The sequence below is a fragment of the Eretmochelys imbricata genome, chromosome 3 (genome assembly GCF_965152235.1).
Source record: "Eretmochelys imbricata isolate rEreImb1 chromosome 3, rEreImb1.hap1, whole genome shotgun sequence".
NCBI classification, from domain to species: Eukaryota; Metazoa; Chordata; order Testudines; family Cheloniidae; genus Eretmochelys; species Eretmochelys imbricata.
Window position 1 is genome coordinate 130267111 of NC_135574.1, and position 18267 is coordinate 130285377.

An 18267-nucleotide genomic window follows, 5' to 3' on the forward strand; every position below is an offset into this window, starting at 1 on the left:
GCCGCTCCCTATAGGAAAATGACAGTGATGCCAGTAGAGGGGTGGAGACGTTGTTAAAAGTAGCAGCTGGCTGTTGAGTGTCCTACAGAGAGAGGCACAGGAAAAGTCAACACACAACTGCATCTGTGAATGCTCTGCGAGTACCTGTCCATCCAAAAAGATTTAAGTTAGTAGCCATTTGTCTGCCATATCTGTTGAACAGGGTCATCTCGTAAGGCTTCCATAGGGCTCACCACGAGCTTGCCACAAAGGGATGTAGCTCAGTGGTCCTAGGTGGGCATTACAAAAACTCTGCCTTGTCTGGAGTTCTTTAACTCTGGGACAAGCAATGTGTCATGGATGACAGTGTCTGACACCTTGTAAGGAATCATGACATGGTTAAAGAGAAACAGATTTATATGTTCTTCACACACATATTGACAGATTGATCTGTAACAAGCAAAGACAACCAAGACTGAGTAACAATTAAGAGCTGCTTTTTTTTTTTTTTTAAATAAGTGTTAAGGCAATCAGATTGCAGTACAGGAATAAAAAGTTTAGGGGAAAATTAATCATATTGGCAAACTTTTTAAAAAAAAAGTCTGAGTGAAATTTTAAGAATCATGGGGAAAGCTGAATTGATACATAAAGTTTAACAAATAAATGATCATACTGCCTGCCACCATAGCTTCCATATTGCGTGCAGGGTGAGACATCTCAGAGTGTAACAACTAAAACAACTAGATTTTCCTTGATTTCAGTTGTAGCTTCAGGTTCTTCTAAGTGTTGTTTAAGATCTACCTTAATGGACTGTTTTACTTAAATTTCTATGGATATTTTTCATTCCTCCTCCCCTTTTTTTTTAAATATCAAGACATATTTTTCATCTTAGATCTTCATTTCCTATTAACACACCTTTGGCAAGAAAAAATTGTTCACCAATAGCAGTGCGTTTTGTGTTTTCATGGTTGGGTGTTCTGTAGGAATCCTTCTTAGAATTTGAGATGCGTCACAGCAGCTGTAGTTTTGCAAATTATATGTTTAGAAAAATAGTGTGTCATTGTAAAAAACAGTTCAGGTGCAACCAGACATTGACCTCACTGAAGCAGAACAAAACCCAAATGCTTTCCTTGTTCTGAGGGACTCTCTGGAAGCTAGAACCGTTAAGAATTAGTGCAGCCTGGTGCCAATGCCTAGTATTGACAAGACTGCTTGGCTGAATGTTTTCAACACAATACTGGGTTCGCTGCCACCAGGACGCTTCAGTGGGGAAAGCGAAAGGAGAGAGAGATCTGATAGCAGGAGGCAAAACCCCAGCACTGGAGTAAAATACTGCTCTTCCTTCATCATATTATTATTGATTGATTAAACCCACAACCCAGTAAACTAGGAGACATACTACAGTTAAAACTTTAGTATGGTAGAACATATGGGAATGCACTAATTTATAGAGTACAGATAATATGCAACTTCTCTTTATGGATGGTTTGGGCCAACTCCCACTGAAGGCAATAGAAAAGCTCTCTGACTTTGATGGGAGTTTTACGTGCTAGTCATTGCTCGTTTTTTATGGGGCACAAGTAGTTGTTCCAAAATTTGGATTTTGGGCGGGGGGGGGGGGGGGGTTCACACAAACTTTACTTGACCAGAGAGGTCTTCATTAGTTCAGAAGGGTCTCTAAATCCAGTCTCAGCCCTCTGGGAAGACAGACAAATGCCCAGTTCTGTGTAGGAGGAAGATCTGCACATGGAGAGTCACCTGCATCCAAAAGTTTTTAGCAGAACATTCCTCTCCATTATCAGGCCTAGGGCCACACTGGACCAATTAGTTCCTGTGTTGTATAGGGACATCATAACACAAGACAATGCATTTTCTGTGTAATAAAATGGAACAAAGGAGCAATTGGACGCTCAGGGATAAGACAACGATATAGAGGTAGAAAAGTTAATGCAAACAAAAAGGAGTATTGGAAGGGATATAGAACCGCATGCTCAGGCTTTACACCAATCTCTAATTAAGGATTAGGATGAAATCTTAATGGAAATTAGATTATCCCATGTTTTCTTACTATGGGATTCTTACACTTTGCTCTGAGACATCTGGTATTGTCTACTACCAGGGACAGGCTACTGGACTAAATGGACCTTGGGTCTGATCCAGGCTGGCACTGTATTTCAATCTAACAGTAGTAAGAGTTTTGTGATATGACAGGCCATGCCCAGTGGTGCCACTTTATTCCCTACTCATTGTCAGCACAACCCTACATTTACATTACAACATTGGCTTTACATATGGCCTTTCAAAGTGCAGTGATTTTAACAGTTTCATCACATAGCAGCAAAAACATCTGTGTGTCACAGCATGAATTTGCTTTCTAGTGTTATCACATCAGAGCACCATCATGTGGTACTGTTGGTTGTAGACCCCCAAAGAGATTTCAAGACCTGTTTTGTTTGCAGGGAAACCAGGCTTAGCCCCATAGAAATTGAGGTAGTCGGTTTACCTAATACTACGCCGTAGTTGGCAGAAATAGATTGATAGAGTGCTAATAAATACCACCTATCTCAAAGGCCAAAATATTCAAATAGGCTGCCTAAAGCACAGCACAGAAATAAATTTTCAGAAATGCTCAGAACCCACCACTCTCAACCTCTGAAAATCCAGCCCCTCATCGTGATGCCTGACTTTAGGCCAACATTTTTCAAACATGGTTGGCTAAACGATCATGTAAAGAGTAGTTGACATGCTCATTGTGCCCTGTAACATCAAAATTTTGCCAAAATTTATTCTGAAGAGTTGGTGCTAGTTACATAGCTAGAATTACCAAGGAAAGAACATGGGGATGAGATCTGGTTGGAACTTTCTTAAACAGACAGCTTCCCCATAGCAACCGTCTGATCAGAGCAACCTTCCTTCCTTTGTCTGCAGTGTAAGAACATTGCTGAGAAAGGATGGGCTCAATCCTCCAACATAGAATATCAGTGTTGGAAGGGACCTCAGGAGGTCATCTAGTCCAATCCCCTGCTCAAAGAGACCAATCCCCAACTAAATCATCCCAGCCAGGGCTTCGTCAAGCCTGACCTTAAAGACTTCTAAGGAAGGAGATTCCTCCACCTCCCTAGGTAACGCATTCCAGTGTTTCACCACCCTCCTAGTGAAAAAGATTTTCCTAATATCCAACCTAAACCTCCCGCACTGCAACTTGAGACCATTACTCCTCGTTCTGTCATCTGCTACCACTGAGAACAGTCTAGATCCATCCTCTTTGGAATCCCCTTTCAGGTAGTTGAAAGCAGCTATCAAATCCCCCCTCATTCTTCTCTTCCGCAGACTAAACAATCCCAGTTCCCTCAGCCTCTCCTCATAAGTCACGTGTTCCAGTCCCCTTATCATTTTTGTTGCCCTTTGCTGGACGTTTTCCAATTTTTCCACATCCTTCTTGTAGTGTGGGGCCCAAAACTGGACACAGTACTCCAGATGAGGCCTCACCAATGTCAAATGGAGGGGAATGATCATGTCCCTCAATCTGCTTGCAATGCCCCTACATATACATCCCAAAATGCCATTGGCCTTCTTGGCAACAAGGACACACTGTTGACTCATATCCAGCTTCTCATCCACTGTAACCCCTCGGTCCTTTTCTGCAGAACTGCTGCCGAGCCATTTGGTCCCTAGTCTGTAGCGGTGCATGGGATTCTTCCATTCTAATTGCAGGACTCCGCAGTTGTCCTTGTTGAACCTCATCAGATTTCTTTTGGCCCAATCCTCTAATTTGTCTAGGGCCCTCTGTATCCTACCCCTACCCTCCAGCGTATCTACCTCTCCTCCCAGTTTAGCGTCATCTGCAACATGCTGAATATCTCCCATAAGGATCTGAGCTTCCCAACTCTCACTGATATCAGTGGTAGCTAAGGGCTTTCCGCACCTCACAGGAGGTCCTCAGCACTTTATAGTAGTAAGCCCCAGACCAACTAGATGCGTTACATCTATTCTCTCAGAGCTTGGGCCTAACACAGGGTCTGATGCAAAACCATCAGTCTTTCCAGTGACTTCAGTGGATCAGGCCCATCTACTACAGAAACTGCCTTTTAAAATAAATAAATAGTTGGAAAATAGTTTTCCACAGGCTTGTTCTGCTCACGATACAGATTGCATGAGCTAAAATTTTACCAGGTACTAGTTTTACCTCAGGGATTGGCTCCTGAGTAGTTCTCCCTTGATTTGGTGTTGACGGACCGATTACACAGTGGCTAGCTGATTATTATAGGGAATTATATTTTTCCCCTCCTGCATAAAGGAGGGAAACAGACAGAAGCAAAGTATTGCTTTGCAATGAGTTTCAGTCCCCCACTCCCTCCCCTAAGCATCTCCCACGACCTTGAACTGGCTTCCTTAAGATGCCTAGATGTTCAATAAAAGAATAAGCCAAAAAAAACTGAAACAAAATACCCCCACCCAACCCTGTATAAAATGACTAAAAGCTAGGTTTCACAGCCTACAAGCAAAATTCACCAAAGTAAAACTTAGCCTATGCCAATAAAATGACTGTGATCCACAGTATCTTTCCCATTATATTTATCTGGCAGGAGGAAGGATGGGGAATATTGTGGGGTTTTGTTTTGTTGTTGTTAAAAAGCATCTCACAGTTTCTCTTTAAATATTACAAAAACCTTTTCTTGGTTAAAACAATTTAGTGTCCACAGCAGTTCAGACCTCATAGTCTTGCCGTATATTAGATTTTGCAATTTCCCACACCCGACCACAGAAATACATGGCTGTTCCTTAGTTTCAGAAATCAATAAAAGGAAAGGGCTAAGTGTCAGAGTATTGCAAGAACACTGTTGACGACCTTGTACGAGCATGGGATGCCAATGACATTGTGTAAACATGGTTTGTGTGATGGCTTGTACCATGAGATTGGGTAGGTTAAGTATCCTCAAGCCATTCTGGGTAAAGACCTTAAAGCTCAGCATTAATTAAAAACTGAGGGAAATGCAAACTACCTGAGATCAGCTTCTCTCTACCTCTCAGAAGGGGACATTGAAAGTGGAGCAAATCAGGGGAGGAAAAGTTGTCCCTCTTCTGTTAAATTTGTTTTCCATTCAGTGTGCAGTTCCTAGCATTGGAAATTCTTTGTTCACCGCCGTATGCAGACTGCTTCAAAGAATTAAAGTCAGACAGTGGGATATGCAGACAACATTCTATGCAAAGCACCTCTTCCAAGGAGTTTTCATGTCCTGTCAAGTCAAGTATTTGAAAAAAGGCTCATTACAGTGTGCAACATTTATATAATGTTCACTGAAGCTAAAAGCCAGTGTCAAATAGTGTTGTATTATAGCTTGCGCCACCGTGGAAAAGTATTGTAAGGGCTCACTGGAACTCTGACCCGATTGCTTTTTATCTCAGCCCATTTGTGCACTTGAAAAGAAAAGGAAAGATTTAAAGACATCTCTCCCGTTCTCTTTTTTGCTCAGTGGTTCTGGCTACGTTCTGTCTAAGCATCTCTCTTAATCCCGGTCTCTCTCTCTTTTTCATTAACAGATATTTTAAGAACCCAGATTTCTCAGTGTCACTAAATAATTGATTCAGTGATATCATTTTTAGTTTCTTATACATCTCACAAAGGACAGAAAGACATTTCTCTGTTTCCACGGTTACACAAAGGCACTGACTCAAAACCAGCATTTTCATTCCTGACCTCCAGCAACCCTTACTTTGCTCCTTTTAGGACAGAGGTTTGTTCTTCTAACAGCTACCTAATGGGTGCTTTCTTGAGTTGGCAGGTAATGAGGCCTCTCTTAGGGCAATTCTATGCTTCCTTTAGATATGGGTCACGTCAGGAGCTGATTTTAGTGGTGGTTTCGGGAATATATTGCACTGTAATAACATTTTGCACTTCTGTAATGCCTTCCATCTAAGGATCTTGAAGTACTTTAGAATATGAACATTAATTAGCCCTCACTGAACCCCTGTGAAGGGGGCAGGAAGTATCAACACCCCCCATTTACAAATGGGGAAAACAGACACAGAGAGGGTAAGTGATTTACCCACGGTCACACGAGAAAGTCTGTGGTAATGCTGGGAAGTGGAGGTGATTCTCCCAACTCCCAGTCCTTAGGACTGCATGTGATTTTTAAAGAGATTTATAGTTTTTATTCATAGGCCCAGAGGTCAAACTAGATGTATTTTTCTAAACTAGAAAAATAAATGAAAGGAACTTAACAAAACCAGCTTTCCCCTCTGGAGTAGAGACCACATGACTCAGTCACCTTACTCATTTCATTTCTCACAATGCATTGTGAGCCTCAGCCAAAGCCCACTGCAGTCACTGGAAAGATTCCCATTGAATTCAATGAACTTTGGAGGAAACCTGCTGACTTGACTGGGGGAGCCCAGAGCATGGAGAGAAAGAGAAGTCTGTAATCCAGTGAACAATGTACAATGTAGTGCAACCCAGCCAATAATAGAAACTGTTATTAATTATCTCAGTAAAAAATAAAAGTCTAGGTTAAATAAATCTCCCATCCTTCTCTGCTATGGAATTCCCATGGAGCCAAGAGCTCATCTAAGTCTGAGCTCCAAAGAGCCAACAACATTTACAGAGCAAAGCAGCTTTGTTGTAGTTTAAAATATGTATATATTTGGCCTGCCTTTGAATAGGGATCTTTGCAAATATCAGTCTATCATCTGCTCAGATGTAATCCTATTTACAGTTCTCCTTACTATATTTCTCCTTGTCCAGGTTAGGATGTAAGGCTACCCTTAGCCCCCCCTGTTTTTTGTTCATGGGATCATTAAAACCTAGAGATGGAAAGGCCCTGTTAGATCATCTATTCCTTGGGGAACAGTGTAGAATTGGTGCACTTTAGCTGATCTAATTTTAAAATGTTCCAGTCATTAGGGTTTCCTCCTTGTTGCTTGGGAAACTGGTCTGTATGCTAACAGAGCTCCCATTAGGAAGCTTTTCCTTATAAGAAAATAAAGAGACTTTTCTTCATTTCAGCCGTTATATGCCCTTGGATCTCATTAAATCATCCTACTAGTTCTTGATATACACCTCTCTAGAGCAGTAGCTAATTCTGGAAGATGAGAGGTCAGACAGAGTTGACCATCTATGTTTTTATTATATTACTTTGCAAATGATATCCTGTTTTACTTTGATCTTTTTAAAAAAATTGGCAAAGACCATACTTACCACAGTCACTGGGAAGGTACTGCATGCCTAGCCCCAACAGTGCTTCCCAAGACAAGAGAGAGATCAGAGGGATCACATCCACCAATGCACTTTTTGAGGCAGCAGTATTTCCCATAAATGTGACTGCTGCCAGATGGGACCTTGACATAGTCTGTTGTATGCCCATGTAGTCCGCAGCAGCTCTACTGAAACTATCGTAACAAGATCAAAAAGGTAATATATCAATAGCACTCTTATGGAGTAATAACTACTCGTATTAGATGTCAAGGTGGTTCATACAATGTGTAGTGTCAAAATGTCACAATGTAAACATCACTCTGAAGAATTAGTCATTTAGTGTTACTGCGAACACAGCCCTTTGTTAAAAAGTATGGGATTGGGATGGACAACCTGATTGTAGACGTAAGAAATCTAACTCCTGGAGCTTGCTGGTCTAAAGGAGGACATGGTAACTGGTGGAGGGAACAAGGAACCGAGAGATCAGTGTTGGGGTTCCAAGCTTCCTGGATTAGCAAGTGGTGGAAGGGTGCCTAATGACACTCAAACCCGTGTCATGTCCTGGCCCTGCTCTAGAAGGAGCCACTCTCAGTCCTACAAGGACAGGGGGACAGACGAGGCCAGTGTGAGGCCATGGGCAGATGAAGAACAGAGAGTATTCCAAGAGGCTCAGAGGTTCAACATTTCTGCTGCATCTATCTCCACATGTGAGAGTGTTCAGATTCCTCCTGAACAAACAGTTTTATGCAGATCATTTTGTCCTGTATTCACGGGTCTCAAAGGGCAAAGAACAAAAAGCCTCGAGACAGTCAAGTTGGAGCTTGACTTGTCTTGGAGTCAAGACAGTCACACTGGGGTCATCTATCCCAAATCCCAACCCACTTGCTGCCAAAGTAACTTTGTGGTGTTGTCCTCCAATTAATCTGTGTCCAAGTATGTGCAAAAAGTGATTAAAGAGCAGCTCACACCTTACCACAACACTGAGGGACGTTACTTATTTGATGGTCAACAAGTTGCACGTGACTTGATTATTCAGTTGGAATTAATTTTACAACTTGGTTTAGTTTTCTTGGGTCATACTCTCCAATTTACCAGCTAACTTTGAATCTGGTAGGGGGAATACAGAGATAAAAATACATTAGTAGAGTGAGAAGAAATGTTGACTATTAAAGAAAAAAAAAGGGCACACTAAAAGCGTTAGGCTCAACTCATCGCCTGTTGTAGGGCTACTGATGTCAACAATGGAGTCATACCTGGGATGGATCTAGCTCCCCCTATAGGGAAATCATCAATAGAATCCAGAAAGAATGATGTGAAAAGTAATACAAGCAGCCCATTGCTGCATTGGGAAGAGATCAGATGAAAGGATTAGAGGCTGGGAGGGCAGAGAGATCCCAGCTGTTCAGCTCTACGACCTGCCCTTCTGTTTTATATTGTGGCCCTTTCCCAACCCCATTATCACTCCCATATTTAAATAGAAAAGCCAGGGATTCATCTCTTTGACACAGCCAGGCATCCAGCTGCTCTAGCTACAATGACGCCATCGGGGTGGCACTCTATGCCTCTGTTTGGACTAGAAAAGCTGAGCGGTTATAGGTCTCAGAGTCACAACACCACTGAGTCTCTTAGGATAGTCTGAAGATGAGAATTAAGAACGACAACATTGTAGTAATGGGAACAATAGAGATTCTTCAAGGGAGTCCTTCAAGCTATAATTCCTTATTGGTATGTTTTTTTTAACCTGTGCAACTTACATTCCATCAAATGAAGTGACTGTACAGAACACAAGGATAGTCCATAGTTCTGTAAGTGCAGTTGGTACACCACTGTTGTCAGGCTGTGCTCACAAACGATTGCATTTTAGTTGCAAACTTCCATTTTCTCCCAAAACTAGAGTTCTATTGAAACTGTAAAGACCGTTGATTAAACATACAGTGTGGTTTGTTCTCTTTGGTTTGAAACTTCTCAGAGCAATTTTATAATAGACACATCTTTCAGACAACGTGTGTGTGGTCCCTATGCATGGTAAGGCCCACAGCTGCATTTCTCAGTGTGGCGGGAAACTGTTTTTGTGACAATGGTTTTTGTTCTACACAAAGGCACGCTTGCAATAAGTTTTTACAAATTTTGTACACCATGAGCTAAATTCTGAGGTCCAAAATGTGAAGTGTGGCAACAACAACAAATTGGATTTATAGTCTCACTCTGAAATCTTGTCATGTGATTTTATTTCTTCAACAAAGTTTGTTTACAATCAGCAACTTTGAAATACAGTCAAAATATTACTGGCTGCTTCTTCGTGCCTCATTCTTTAATGGTTGGGGGGGGGGGGAAGAGATGGAAACAGTTGGTAGCATTTCCTGTCTCCTATTTGAAAGGGGATCAACAGAATCCCACCAGCCGTACTCCATGCTCTCACTTTAAAATGATTATGACCCAAAGCCTGACATCCTTATTCAGTCTTTGCTCGGGCAAAACTCACTTAACTCCATGAGATCTTTACCTGAGAAAGAGATGAGTAACAGAGGGCCTAATCATTCCCTAGAGGCCTGCACAAAGATCGCACCCCTCTTCCATGGGAAGGGGACTTGGCCATCTCCACAGCCTCATTTTCTAGCTGTCCCAAGGACTTTTCCCTGACATCCAAGGACCTGAGAAGGGAACAGAGGGACTCACATTGTCTCCTCACTACCCCCACAGATTTTTTTCACGGAAAAATACTAGCTCATCTGTATTATCGTTGAACACCAGCTACCACAACTTCCCTTTAAGAGGAGCACCAAGGGCAACCACTGACTGCATGAGCCCTGTGTCAGCATGTCTTCGGGTACCAGGAAGCTGGGAGTAAGGAAGCACCAATGGCACACAGCTTCCATACAGACAGGCCAAGTATCCCACTGCCTGGGATCCACAGGACGTGTGGGCCAGCTCCACACACCGTCCCACAAAGAGTGGAAACCCTGCTTCTCCCCCAGTGCAGGAGACAACTCAGGAAGAAAAATGCATGGAGATAGTGATTAGACTGTGGACAAGGGCCAAATCCTGAGCTCCTACATCTATATGGAATTTAATCCATGAAGGAAGATTTTATTTTGTCCCCATACTCCTGATTGCCTTACTACTGTACAGAAGGTTTGTCCCATACAAAGTACAGTAACAGGCTGCGATTCATCCCTCAAAACTTATGTAATGTCACTAGCTCCTCACCTCTCCCTTGTTGGGCTGACGTGAAGGTTCGTGCCTCTCTGTGAGGTCACTAGCTTAGCAGTAAAGCTGGTCAGAATTCTGCACTCCCCCACCCCACCCCCCCCATGGGAAAATTCAAAACATTGGAAAAGTTTAATTTTCATCAAAGTTTTCCACAGAAATTTGACTTCTTGGGATGTTGGGGGAGGGGGGGTCTGGGGAACAGCAAAAACTTCTAGCTGAGAACTGAACATTTCAATTAGGAAATGCCATCATGGTGCCTTATGCCCCCATTCTCCTCTATAGTCTAGCCAGAGAGACTATCCTATATTTCTCATGATGCATTAAAGTTTCTCCTCTTGCTGAGCCACCATGGTGAATTATGGGAGCTCCTGGCAAAGACACTGCATGAGGGATGTAGTCCAGCAGGGGAAAATGCCCCAGAGAAGAATGATGCCATGAGACACCATGGCAGCATTTCTGCATCAAAAAAGTATTTGGTTTTTAGGTATTTTAATAGTGAAAACAAAGTCAATATTTTCTACAGAAGTTAAACTCTTTTCATGAAAGAAAATTGTAGGGCCATTTAACGTGCTAGAGGGGAATAGCCATTAGCTCCAGTGGTAGCATAGCCATTTTCTTCTGGGCCAGTCAATCTTGGTTGCTATTATCTCACATACTTGAGCAGCTCTAGGAACAGGAATCATTTTTCCAGAATTCCCTTGTTTACATTTTGCCATCATGATCTGAGAACTCTCCAAGCAGCCATAATGCTTCCTTATTCTCTGTTCCCCACATACCTTTTGACAGTGACGTCAGCCAAAGATGCATGTAATATTCTGCATCATCAGAGATGGAAGCAATGCAAATAATGTTTAAAATGCTAATTGAATAAAGTGAGGAATTTAATTTGGGAAATTATGAAGTCCAGAATCTGATTAACACAAACCCAGACACATGAACAACCTCAGCACTGTCATCTAAAGAACGCCACCCACTTATAGCAGACCAGGGGTCTGCGCTAACTCAATCTCCCATGAAATTTACCTTGAGAGAATTTTCAATTAATTTCCACAATTTAACATTTTGATTAAACTAAATATAAGATTCCCATTTGCATTGCTTTCCAACTTGATCATCTTCTACTTTCCCATCTAGAGAGAGGGGGTTGGGAATGGAGATGTCAAGGCACAGATACTGCAGAGAAAATATCCCTAAATATTAGAGACTCAGGCACTTCTAAGTCACCTTTCATCCTAGGTTCTCACAGCACATGACATACATTAATGACTTAAGCCTCATAAGACCCCTGTTAGGCAGGGAAATCCTATCTTCATTCGTGCAAATTAGAAATGTGAAAGCAAGACCCAGATCCTCAAAAGGTATTTAGGCTCCTAATTTCCACTGATTTAGTTAGGAACCTAAATACCTTTTGAGGATCTGGGCCTAAATTATTTGCCCAAGATTTCACAGTTGAGTTGTTGGAGAAGCCAGAAGGAGCATCAAGATTTCCTGACTGCTAGTCCTGGCTTCCATTCCATGTTGTTCAACCGGGCCATACCTTGGGAATATGGATGGATATAAGTAATAGCAAATTACAAGAGCTATGTGTTGTTTAAAATCATATGGCTGGGATAAAAGGCAGAAGACATGGATGACTGACTATGATGAACTAGACTGGCCACTTTTGGAGATGGGGATTTAGTTGTGAATTGAAGTTACACATGAAGGAAGATTTGAGGCCATGATTTTGAAAAGGTGAATCATGACTGCAGGTGCCTCGGTTTTGAGGGGATCGACTTTAGATATTTTAAAGACATTTTACTTTCAGAGTGCAGGTGCTCAACACTTTCTAAAAATCAGGCCTCCTCAAGGCTTCTAGTGGCCATGGTTTGTAACATGAAAATCATGGCATGATAATCTCTGTTTAGGAGAGGACTGTATTCCAACCCCAAAGGGCACTGCAGATCCACAACAGAAGCACTGGCAGAATTTGGGGGTGGCTGGCAATTTCAGACTGTTGATTCCTATACAGAGAGTAGATTCTGTGTCATCTGGGTGAAACACAGGAACCCTTGTCAGCAGACCAGAAGGCACTTTGCCAGGAACACTTTCACCTGTCTCCATTCCACCCAGGAGTTTTCTTCGGTTTTCGACCTGTTGCCTGAGCTTCTCGCAGACATTACAGGTGGGAATGGAGACATTCTCCCCAGAGAATGGAATGAAGAGCAAGCATTCATTTTCCTGTTTGGCTGCTTTGCATCATTCCTGCACCTCTTAAGTTCTGGTAGAAACGAAAAGGAGATGGTGAGAAGGTATCAGCAGCCCGTTAGCTCTAAGACCAGGCCTCTGGGATGTCTCTGACTCTGGATATATAACTCACTGGATGCCCAGGCCTGTGTGGAGTCTTTGTTACACCCCCTCTTTACAGGGCTGATGTCTAAGCACAGGCCACCATGAGGCAACTGCGAAGGTGGCCTCTTGTGTTCCTTTGCTCTGATGAGACAGGAAGCATGAAATCCTTGGTGAGCAGCAATGCTTCTGCCCCCATTTCAACCAGGCTACATCTTGCTTGTTTGCGTAGTAAACATGGCAAGTGGCACACTGCACACACCCAAGCTACGGGTCTTGCTGAGGAGCTCCAAGGGTCCATAGCTTTATGAAGTCATCAGTGGAAAATGAAACATGTCACTATTATAAACCCCTGGTAGAACACATTGCTCAATGCCTGGCATGCACACACTGAGGGAAACATAAGAAAACAATGAAAAAAATGTATCCAGACATGCTAAATGCACATCCAGCTAGTCACCACACTAGCTGTGAGCATTAGGCTTTGCTTTGCCTTAAAAAAAAAACTACAGAAATAAAGCAACATTTTAACATTGATCCCTGCAGAAGTCAATCTACAGTCTTCCAACTGATAGCTGCGTATCCAGAAGGGCCCTACATAACTTGCCCACCTGCCCCCCTCCATACCTCTCCCCCACCCCCCCAATCTCTGGTCAAATTTCCCACCACGTCATCTCCATTTGTTCTTTCCAATCTTCTGCCTTACTGTTCCCTTCATCCTCTTACTCTTGGCTTTCGACCTTCTCATGCTGCCTGCTCAGTCTGGAGCAGCATCCTGAACTTTCCTCCTCCAAACACCCACCCCCCTCCAAAGCCTTCCTTACCGTTCCATTCTTCCAGCAATCCTCCCTACCTTATCATCAATAACCCCACCATCCAATTTATCTCACCACTTGTCCAGAATCTGGTTTTACATGCGTGTCTGGGCCAGCTTGGCCCGTTAGCTTCCCTGCCCCAGAGTGCTCTTGCTCCCACTGGTTATAGAAAATTGCTAGAGAGCCCGGTTTTCCCCTACCCCTACTCCTGGCCCCTCTAGAATTCAGGACTCAACTGTGGCCTCCCACAAGTGCGTGTACGGACACAGGTGGTCAGTGATGGGGCTAGCATGTGAAGAAAGGGGCTGCGTGCAGGGAGTGGGGTAGCTCAGGGTGCAGGCAGGGTGTAGCTAGGGGCTGCGTGCAGGGAGTGGGGTAGCTCAGGGTGCAGGCAGGGTGTAGCTAGGGGCTGCGTGCAGGGAGTGGGGTAGCTCAGGGTGCAGGCAGGGTGTAGCTAGGGGCTGCGTGCAGGCAGGCGGGTAGCTCAGGGAGCAGGGTAGCTAGGGCTTGTGTGCAAGCGGGGGATAGCTCAGGGTGCAGGCAGGGGGGTAGCTAGGGCTTGTGTGCTGGGCCCCCTGTGCAGTCGCTGCTCCCGGAGGGCTCTGCCAGCCCAGGCGGCTCTTACCGGCTGCATGAGCAGGCAAAGGGGGCTGGGAGTTGAGGAACAGGCACAATCCTGAGCACTGGCAGCAGCCACAGATGGGGGAACCCTGCGTCTGCCCGCTCTGTGGCAGCTGCCCCACAGTGCCCAGCTCCAGCTTCCTGCCTTCAACCTTGCCAGGGGGCAGGGCCTCAGGGGCAGGGGGAAGAGAAGGAGGTGGGGTGTAGAGCTGTCCCCAGGACTGCCTGGCTCTGGCTAAGGCACTGCATTGGGGTGGGGAGACAATGCCCCCCATGATCACCCAAACCCACCCCTGATCTCAGGGCTTCTGCCCCGTGGAGAGCACCAGGGTTTGGGGCTCTGGGATTCTGCTCTGTGGTCCCCGGCTTCTGTCCCGTGGAGAGCACTGGTGCTCCGCAGCCCCCCAGAAGGGCTCCTGGCCTCCCAGGGGACTGCAGACCCTCGGTTGAGAGCCGCTGGTCTAGAAAACATGACCCATGAGAAAAACTGAAAAAAAATTGGGTTTGTTCAGTCTGGAGAGGAGAAGACTGGGGGGGGAGGGGGGTTGGGAGGGAGGACACGAGAACAGTCTTCCTGTACCTAAAAGCTTGTTATAAAAAGAAGGGTGATAAATTGCTCTCCTTTATCGCTGAGGATAGGACAAACAGCAATGAGCTTAAACTGCAGCAAAAGAGATTTAGGCTAGACATGAGGAAAAGCTTCCTCTCTGCGAGGGTAGTTAAGCACTGGAACAAATTGCCTAGGGAGGTCATGAAATCTCCATCACTGGAGGGTTTTGAAGAACAGGTTAGACAAACACCTGTCCAGGACAGCCTCGATAATACTTAGGTTGCCTAGTCCAGTCCCCTGCACTGGGGCAGGACTATCAAGGTCCCTACTTTTCTCTGATTCCATGCATATACAGATTGGTCCCCTGCCAGCCCACTGAAAGATCTGCGAAATGGAGAGTTTTCATTTTTTCCTACAAGCAGCTGTTTTTCATCTTCATTTTACAGAATGAAAAATATACCACACAAAGATTTGCATATCAAGCAGCTAGTATGCTCCTATCTTTCAGATTATGCACACTATCATACTTCTTTGTTGTTCAGGTACAGAGAAATTCAAAAATCAAAAGGGTTAACAGTGTTTGGAAAAATATGCTAGTCAATGTCGGTTTGTGGGCAGAACCACCACCATGTGCAGTCACATATGGAAGCTCTACAGTTCGTGAAGGGTCACAGCAAGAAGTACTAACAAATGGATTGATGCAGTCAAAACTTCAGCGAGTTTAGGTCTTCCCCTTCCATGGCCACCATGAAGTGCTGGAGAGCAACAATTGTATATGCGTGAGTATCACTGAGCTACTTAACAGACATTTCAGAATAGCAGCCGTGTTTCATGTTCTCTGTGTATATAAATCTCCCCACTGTATTTTCCACAGAATGCATCTGATGAAGTGAGCTGTAGCTCACGAAAGCTTTTGCTCAAATTTGTTAGTCTCTAAGGTGCCACAAGTACTCCTTTTCTTTTAACAGACATAAGAATTTTAGCAAACATAAGTGACACCAAGGGAATGAAATACTTGATCAAGACAATGAATGATGAATGTAAGTCTTTTAGCCTCAGAAAGCAGGAGGCACTTACTTAATAGCTGCAAAGAAGCTAATTTTTTTTTTACTGTCATTGCAGACATCAGCACTGACTCTGAATGCTCTGGGGCTTAAACACCCACAAAAAAGGGTGCTCAGCACCTGTAAGGCTGGATTAGTCTTTTGTGAGCCCTGGTGCCCGGACCATGGCCCCACCCTGCTCTCCACCCCAAAGCCCCATCCTCACTCAGCCTCTTCCCCGCCCCACTGCTCTATCCTGAGGCCCCACCCCCACTCAGCCTTTTCCCCCAAGGCACCGCCCCTGCTCCGCCCACCACTGGCATGGCGGGGGAAGGAGGCGGAGAGGAGCACCCATCGGCAAAAACAAAAAAGTCAGCACCTGTGATTGCAGATGCAGTCATGGATATTAGCTATGTTGATCAAATGAGCATTTTGCTTTGCTTTGTTAATATTGATCACATTGAAGGAAAAGTAGATATAAAAAAGCATGTTGTAAACTTTGTGGCAATAACTGAGGCAGATGCTGCATCCTTGTGTGACCAGTTAGCAAGTATGGATTAGAACCCAAATATTATGTCTGGACCGGGATACGAAGAGACCAGTGTTATTATCAGAGCTCATGTAGGACTGCAAGCAAAACTGAGAGAATCTCTTTCAGGCAAGGGATACAAAGTGTGTGTACCATACATCCATTGCCCAGCACATCCAATTAATGTAGCTTTGCTTCATGCTGCTAAACAAAACCTTCAGATCCGGACTGGCCTTTTCAACTTTTCAGGAAATATTTATATATTTTGCAGACTAATCATTGATAGATTTAATCATTAGTTTTTCCTAACAATTATCCTTATCTTCAAGCTGTACAGTTTTGCAAAGGGAAGAGGAACTTGATGATGTACTTCATGCCCATGAAGTTGACAGGATTGATGTAGTAGATGAAAGGAGACCTTTATATCTAAAGGCACTCTGCAGGATTAGCTGGGCAGTTCGAATGAAAGACGGTGAGGCAAGGATAGTAAATATTCACAGTATAATTGAATGCCTAGAACAGCGTTTCTCAAATGCTGCCACAGTGCCACCTTGGCTGCACGTGGCCACCAAGGGCTTTTCTTGCAGCCACAGCCTCCTGGGCTGTAATGGGGGGGAGGAGGGTGGCGAAGAAGCAGCTCCTCCGCTGCGGCTGCCTGCAGAGGTTGGTCCTACCCCCTTCCAGAGCCACAAACACCGTAGGAACAGGAAACTAGTGAAAGTTTCCCACCTTCCCGAGGGCGGTAGGGCTTGGGCTTCGGGCTTCAGCCCTAGGGTGGTGGGCGGCAGACTCTGGCCATGCGGTGGCAGGCTCTGTCCCCCAGCCGCAGGGTTTTGGGCACCATCCCTGGCCTCACTCTCTGCCATCACCTCGACCCCTGATGCCTCCTCCAGACCTCCATTGCCCCTGACCCCTCTGCCTCCTTACCCACCTCCTCATCCAGGGCTTAATTTTCCCCCCAGCTTGCCAAGGCTGAGTAATATCACTTTTCACAGCGGATTTAAACAAATATATGAATATCATTTTTCACAGTAGCAGACTTACTAACTAGCAATCAAAACATGCAAAGGACCTTATTTTTGTTTCTATTCTGTTTAGGTCCAGTAAAGAATAGAGACAACTGTACATTATTAGAGTCTGCAAAAAACCCTATATAAATAAATTACAATGATGTGGACACACACGTGTGTATTTGTTTTTCCTAAAGTTAATTAAGTATTTTAGGAAAAATTCTCGAGCGTTCACCAGCAAGAGTTGGTGGCCACACTCTGGGGGGCCACCAAAAATTATGTTGTGAGAACCCCTGGCCTAGAAGATGAAACTGTTGCTGAACGCAGGAGTAGCGAGGACATACACTGAGAAAAAAATCAACCTGTCTTTGAAGTCTTGGATGTTCTACCTCAGTCCGTTGGACCCCATACGGCATGTTAGCTAACCACGCTCTGACCCTTAAATCTGCCCCTTAACAATCTACAGTCTGCAGCGAGACTGAGAAAGGATTAGTATTAAATGCTGCAAATCAAATCTAACAATCAAATCAGCAAAGCAAAAATATAACCAGTTAGTTTAATCAGAAGATCATTCATAACTTTAACCAGGAGTTGGCTCAATGCAGTGCTGGAGAAGCTATTACAATGCTTCTGAAATATATATTTCAGTTGGCCGTCATACAAGCTGCGGAATATCTATATTCACAATGTTGGCTGAGGTTGATAAAGTAAACAGCAGCCAGGTGGCTTTAATAAATCATCAATATTTATGAGGATTCTCTTAATTGGGATGACTGCAGCCAATTTCAAGGTTTTGTGCACTAGACCAATTTTAAAAGTAGCATTTATGCTGCACAATATGCTTCTGCCTTCTCTGATCTGATGGGTGACAGACAAGCCGTGGCACTCTCTCCCAAGACTTGAACGGTCCAATGGGATCTAATTATGAGGAGTGGAGAAGCTGCCACTCCTATTGTTAGACCCCAGCCAGGGCTAAATGTTTCTGTTGTT